Source organism: Fukomys damarensis, unplaced genomic scaffold, assembly GCF_012274545.1.
Source record: "Fukomys damarensis isolate Sample0158 unplaced genomic scaffold, DMR_v1.0_HiC HiC_scaffold_5, whole genome shotgun sequence".
NCBI lineage: Eukaryota > Metazoa > Chordata > Mammalia > Rodentia > Bathyergidae > Fukomys > Fukomys damarensis.
Window position 1 is genome coordinate 29,001,498 of NW_022900917.1, and position 7,417 is coordinate 29,008,914.

A 7,417-nucleotide genomic window follows, 5' to 3' on the forward strand; every position below is an offset into this window, starting at 1 on the left:
TCAATTCTTCTTATATCCTTCCACTTCCTTTCCTCCTAGCTGCATCTTTTCCTTTTTCCCCTCCCCTCTCTCTCCATCCTGATTCCCTTCACATTTGAGAAAGATCTATCTCTCAACTTTCCATTATCTATTTTATTTTGTTTTGTAACTGATTTTGAAGTTTCTCATATAAAAGAAACCATACAATATTTAAGCTTGTGTATCCGATTTATTCACTTAGTTTATGGTCTCCAGGTGTATCAATTTTCCTACAAATGACTAAAGTTTCTTCTTATTTATGCCACAGCAGTACTCTGTTTTGTGTAAATAACACAATTTCTTTATCCATTCATCTGTTGATGGACATATAGGTTGCTTCTAAGACTTAGGTATTATGAATTGTGCTGCTATAAACAGAGGTATGCATGTATCACTGTAATATGATGTCTTTAACTCTCTGGGAAGATATCTAAGAGAATAGCTGGGTCAAATGGAATTTCTAGTTTTAGTCTTTTGAGGGAACTCCATACTAATTTCGATAGTGGTTGGACTAGTTTACATTCCCACCAATAACATAGATGGGTCCCTCTGTCCCTGCAGCTTTACACCTTCTATCAAGCTTATCACTATGTACCAAGATGGATTATGTAAAGGTTCAAATTTCCAATGATGAATGTCATTACATTGTTTAACCTTAAATGTACCAATAAAATTAATTTTTTTTAAAGATTATCACTATGGACCTATGGATTTTACTATATTCAAAACTTTACAATCTGTCACACTCTTGATGTTCAAATTGATTCAAATTTGGCAACTAGAAGGCAGTTCAAGCTAGCACTTGTTTACGCTCACATAACCTTATTTATCTCTGAGCATTTCCTTTCTTTCTGGCACAATGATGAGATCCCCAGTTTATCTTGTAATTTTTCTGCTCAGACCTGGAATCGACCAATTCTCTGAAAAGTTCCAGACACCTTGGTTGGTGAATGATACACAGAAGCCATGATTTGTTCACTGGATGTGTTCATGTTACTGGAGAGACATTGTTCTGAAGCCTTTCAGTAGACAAACTGATAAATGTATTTGTTTCTGAAAGCTTTATACTGTATTTAAATATCTGATAAACTAAGATCTCTTTATTTTTTCTTTAAATATCCCTAGCTATATTTGCTTTATTTTTTTCTATATATAATTTTAAAATCAATTTATTTAGTTCAGAAATATTTTAGTGACTTCCAATTGAGATCATGTTTCATATACAGACACACACACACACACACACACACACACGACACAAAGTTTGGAAACTATAGACTTCAATACTTATTTAAGATGCTGCCACATCATATCTGGAATTATTGATCACTTGTTCACTTGCCCAAGGCTAATATGTCTCATTCATTTAGTTTCTTCTTAAAACTAATTGATTTTAACCACAGATTTTTTTCAAGGACCCTTTCTTCAGGCTGCACTTTCCCTTGAGCCTAAAAAGTACTTCTGTTGAGCAATATTTCTTTTCTTTACACACACACACACACACACACACACACACACACACACACAAAAGGGATACTTTTCTGAGTTTCTGTGGATACTTGGCTATTTTTCTACTTTTTCCTAGTTCTTAAGTCATGGAGAAAAGAAGCAGCATTTCCCAAATTCATGCCATCAAATACTTTAGACTTTTTACATGAACAATTTTGTAATATCTCCTTCTAGCCTTGAGTGTGTTTCCCAGATATAGACCTGAATTTCAATACCATGTTGGTAATTTCATATAGAACTTAATGCTGGAATTTCAAATCACTGTTACATTCAAAATTGAACCATTCTCATAACCAAATCGTATCAGACTCTAATCTAGATGTAATTTCTAACTTTGTTTTGTACCACTAGTTTTCAGTTCCAAAATTTGGAAGGCAGTTTTTATTCCTTCCTCTACTTTGCTCTCCAAACCCATTTCTTTCATGAACTTGTAGATGTACCACCGAAAGTCTTTCTGAAAGCCTTTTCTTCTTGCTCACTGAAACTGCCTCCACTGTGGTTGATATTTCTCATTCCAAAAAATATTCATTCTTTTAAGTTCCAAGGAAACTAATAATGAAAAACTTTTTGCACATCTAAAAAGGCAGTTAAACACAGCATCCTAAAATAACAACTTGCAGTTCTATGTGTTTCATACTATTAACAAACAGATATAATGAGCTTGAAAAATGTCACATCCAAATATATATAACAGTGAAATTCTGAAATGGAGATGTTATGGTGTGATGCTGGTAGACAGAAGAGACACCTACATTTATAGGCTTGCTCTGTTATGAAAGGATTGGCTGCTTGGTTTTCTTTGTGCAAAAGACTAATTTTCCACATCACACTGCAAAAACTTCAAGAGTACAGATTACATTTTGCACTTGGTTAAGACTGAATGCTTTTCCCTGGGCTCCTATAAAGCCACTGTAGACAGAGAATCATCTATTTTATCACCACCAGAACACCAGTGGTAATTTACAAACTTCCATGCCTTAGGTTGTCCTCAGGAAATTCAATAACCCTGGAGTGTGATTCTATGGTTACCTGAAGGTTCTTTCAGAACCAAAAAGACTTTTATATAATTGATAACACTTTCTGTTATTTTTGCAAAAGTACTTAACTAGTGAAAGATACTCACTAATGAAAGGGTGCCAAACTATAGTCATCATGAATAATGTCTCTAAGAATAAATATATAGCAGTTGTTTTACATTTCTTTAAAAATTTTCTCCACAAACCAACTATCCCCAGTTAAACAATAGTCCAGAAGATGTCACTTCAGACTTCCTGCCTTTTACCACCTGTGGAACCTTTGAGCAAGTTACATGTCTTGCCAAGTCAGTTGTCTCCGGTGTATAAAACAATGATGTTCTCTATAATTCTCCTCTCTGAAGAAGATTTATACATTGCCAAGAAATAACTCTTGCATTTTTGACCCAACCTGAGGCGCCTGTATGGACAAGTCAGGGGACATTTATCCCAAACAATAGGTTTTCCCAATGCCACCTCTGTGACTAGCAATGCATAGAAAAAAATAAATCAACTTCAGTGTTTTCCAGGATTCACTCTCAGAAAAACAGTAAGATACAGCAGGAAAAAAAAAACAACTTTTTTAAATTGTGGAGGAATTATAAAAACACACGTTTTCACAATATAACTGTAATATTTAACATAAAGCTAACAAAATACAGAGACAGAAAAAAATCCTCCATATAACGCTAAGATGTGTAACTATTATATTCAGAAATTACCTTTTACTTATTTAATAATCATTGTTCTCAAAAACATGGTGTGATGAAGCTAAATGTTTTCACTGTAACTATCATGAAAATGTATGTGTCACTTTCTATTATTAGAGAAAAAATATGTTAAAGACTCAAACAAAACTATGAAAATTTTAAAGATTTGTGCAAGACACTTAATGTAATATAATAAAAATAAGAAGATGATAAAAACTGTGGATCACTCAGGTTCTTTATTTAAAAATAAAATTTGGGGGCCGGGGATTTAGCTCAGCGGTTCGGTGGCCTGCCTTGCAAGCAAAAGGACCTGAGTTCAATCCCCGGTACCAAAAACTAAATAAATAAATAAATAAAATAAAATTTTATTTACTTTCTGGAGCTCTATGAACACTTGGAAGAATAAAATTCACCTTTACCTAAGTTTTCCATGGTACAATATAGTTTCCTGCATGACAGTTTGACAGAAGAGGTTAAAAAATAACTGTATTTTTAAAACCCAGGGCTAATCAATATTTTTTTAAGTTTCAAAAATTCAGCAAAGAGAATAAACTGGGACTAAAATATCTTCCACTAATTCCTCCGTATTATACATATAATTCTAACTACCCACTTCTCTTCAACTTTTCATAGTGAACTTTTTGAAGACTTGAACTGTAGAGTTTGATTTGATTTGATGTACTGTTGCTTACAATATCACTAAGCAGTAAACAAAGCATGACTACATTTTTATTCAGGCTGAAAGCTTTCAAATATAAGTCATATAATTCTCACTGTTTCCATTTGCTTCATGGCTTACTAAAAATATAATTATTGTATTTAGGAAACAGCTATCCACACAGCACAAGTTTTTTTTAACTAAGAATATCAATTTTTCTAATGTCAAATTATTTTCTACTTAATGTTCTATTCCTAATTTTAATAGAATTCCTAATTCTATTCTAGTTTCTTTCAAAACACAAGTTTATACTGTATTTTAATACTCTTATTAACTACTAGCATTTTGTAAAAATTACAGAAAATAAACTAGATCTCAACTTAAAAGAAAGTAATACATTCTTTCTAGCTATAAATATAAAAAAGTATGTATAAAAATGTATGAAACTTTTCCTCTTTCTATGTAACACACCACAATATGGCTACCTGATACATACAAAGAAGAAGAAAAGTATGCAACTTGAATACTTACACATAAAGATAAATTTCAAGAAATAATTGTTTAGCTGGGTGTGGTGTAATTCCAGCTCTTGGGAGGTTGAGTTAGGAAGATCACTGTGAGTTCAAGGCCAGTCTAGGCTACATTGTGAGTTCAGGGCCAGCCTGAACTACAAAGGGAGACCTTGCCTCAAAAAAAAAAAGAAAACGAAAAAAGAAATAATTGTTTATATTTGAAAGTAAAAATGTATTCATTTAAATATTCTTAGACATACCACACACTCAAATTAATTCCAACCACAACTCCTTTCTCTAAATGTACAAGGCTTAGTAGGGAAAGTGTGAAGGGTAGGGCAAAGGAAAGAAGAGAAAAGAAAAAATATGAGAAAAGGAAAAAATGAAAACAAAATATGTGTAAATAGGGAAGGGTAGTGGGGGTGAAGGGAGGGCAGGAGAATAGGGAAAAATAAGAACCAAGATACATCATGTAAAGGTGCAAGATCCCAATGATGAATATAATTATACTATATACCTAAAACGTACCAATAAACTTAATGAAAAAAATAAATAAAAATAAATGTACAAGGCTTAGACAGAAATTTAAAACTAAGAAATACAGGACTCTTAATAACCACTTGCCATAGAAGAGCTGCAGGAATTTTTTTTGTAGTGCTAGGGATTGAACTCAGGCCTTCTCATATGCTAGACAAGCACCCTACCACTGAGCTACATGCCCAGCCCACATTATAGGAAATGTAACAGACTGTTCTAAGTTTGTGATGATTTCATTACAATTTGTCAAAATATGTGAGGCAAAGATTCAACACCCAACTTAATTTATGTGTTGCCTTTCCTTCACCTCCCACCTTCACTTGGGAAATTCTTTCTCCTGGAAAAAAAATTTTTTTTCAGTAATCAGAACCCAGACAGGTTGCTTGGACAATAAAATAACAATAGATTTTTCCAAGAAAAACCAGTAAGCTGTGCTAACTCTATGATACTACATTCAGCAATCTTAAAACAAAAAATCTCACAGAACAAGTGGTCAGTTGAAGATGTCACAGCATTCCCAGTTCAAGTCATATAGGAGAAAACTATTCAAATTTAAACATAACAAATAGAAATTATAAATATTTAATATAATGAAAATGAATATAAAATAAATGAAAACAAAATGACAAGGTTCTAGATTATCTTTATTTATAGAATTGCAAGTGCAACTATCTCTGTTCCCACATTAAAATATTATGAGTATCTTTTTGGTCTTGTTATGGTTTCAATATCATTTTGAAATATCACGGAGTACTTCCTCTGCCCAATCTTAAAATACAAATTAAGCTTAATTTAGGGCAACAATTGTTCTCTTAGTGAAAACCCAAATCTGATCACTCAAGTTATTTCTTGCTTGCCTTCTTTCTCTCTCCTAAACAAACTATATGACTTACAGTGCATGCAACCAATGGAAAAAATATTCTACAATACTATACTCCTTTTTTTTAAATAAATGAACATTTCTCCTTACATGTTATGATTTAAAAGGTTTTTTAAACACAGAATGTTACAAGTGTTTTTAAATATTTTGTTAGTTTTCTGGACTATATGAAAGACTATATGTGAGAAATGAGCTCATTCCACAAAAATAAAAAAATTCATGTCTAAGGCTTAATGGCATAGCACTAGCTTCAAATTTTATAACTAGGCACTTCAAAGTGTCAAGTCTGCTGTTCACAGACAACAACATAATTTCTCTTTCTTATATAAATGCCAAGAGGACTTCGTTTACAGAAAGAAAAGCTGTCCTGAGTACAAAAATAATTCACATATAATGTAACTTTCAGAGACTTTTGAGAGACATGGGAGCACCGTGAATAAAAACATATACATAGTCTTCTAGATGTTGCACTACATCCTAATCTTCAAATAAATGACCCTTTGTACTCCTTATTCTTCCACCACAAATAGATTTTTTAAAAAAGACATAAAACTTTTCATTACACAAACTGAAGGTGCACATTCAATGAGAGGTTTGGTGCAGCCTAAAAAATAATCAGAGTATGTTGTTGGCACCTTTGTCATGGGCACTTCTGTGGGCTGAAGTTAGTTTTGCTTTCTGTAGATATCCTAGAAGAAAACTTAATCTGAGAGGGAAAAGTTATTTCATTTGCTTTCTGTTTATTTTTATCAAAATCCAAAATATACATGCTTGATAAATTTAAGGCTAAACTTTTCATGGGGGGGTTAAAGCTTTCACAACCAAATCATTTGAATAATAGTTACTCTCTAGATTATAAGATTTAAATTATGACTTTACTAAATTTATTTGTACAGTACATTTTCCACCAGGTTCTTTCTGGAATTGTATTCAATATAGAAAAAAGGCTTTTTATAGCGAACTGATAAATCTGTGAAAAGTAATGTGAGGTTATATACCGAAAACATGTAACAGAATAATCACAGAACATCACAGGATACACTCACCACTGAATACTTTCAATGCTACCAACACAACACAATCATCAGCAAACCGCTCACCCTCAACCGGATCGCAGCTGGGGAGGGCGATTAGTATCAGGTGGTTAAAAAGAGAGAAACACTGTCCCTTTAAAATTTAAAAGGCTGTTCTGTACCGGTGAGGAGGAGTAGTCTCAATCATGCAAACTAAGAGTTTAGTCCTCAACCTGAAAACCCAATGGCCATCGTTTAAGTATTTCCCCAATCCCTAGAAGGCGCCACCAAGCACCTAAAATCCATGCAACACAACAGAAATAGAAAATATCCGAAGACAGCACCACTAAGGAGGCAAAGCCTTTTCTGAACAAGCAAGGAAGCTGGGAAACACCTACTGCGCTGTTTGCTCATTGCGAATAGGAGGACTAGGAGTTGAGCGTGCGGGGACTTGGTGCCAAAATCCTCAAAATTCTGCAAAGGTCTCAGCTCCTGCCCGCGTGGCCGGGAGCCAGCCCCTCCGGAAGACGCTGTCCCCGCCGCTTCTCCGACCACCTCCCGGGCGCT

At 33.7% G+C, this 7,417-nt stretch overlaps 1 protein-coding gene and 1 pseudogene across 9 annotated transcripts in view; both read right to left on the bottom strand.

Annotated features, from left to right (window-relative positions):
- The window catches only part of Ralyl (RALY RNA binding protein like), a 658,084-nt gene that overhangs the window by 648,404 nt on the left and 2,263 nt on the right, over window positions 1-7,417 (bottom strand). The window lies entirely within an intron of this gene.
- The window catches only part of LOC104877020, a 45,739-nt pseudogene that overhangs the window by 37,209 nt on the left and 1,113 nt on the right, over window positions 1-7,417 (bottom strand).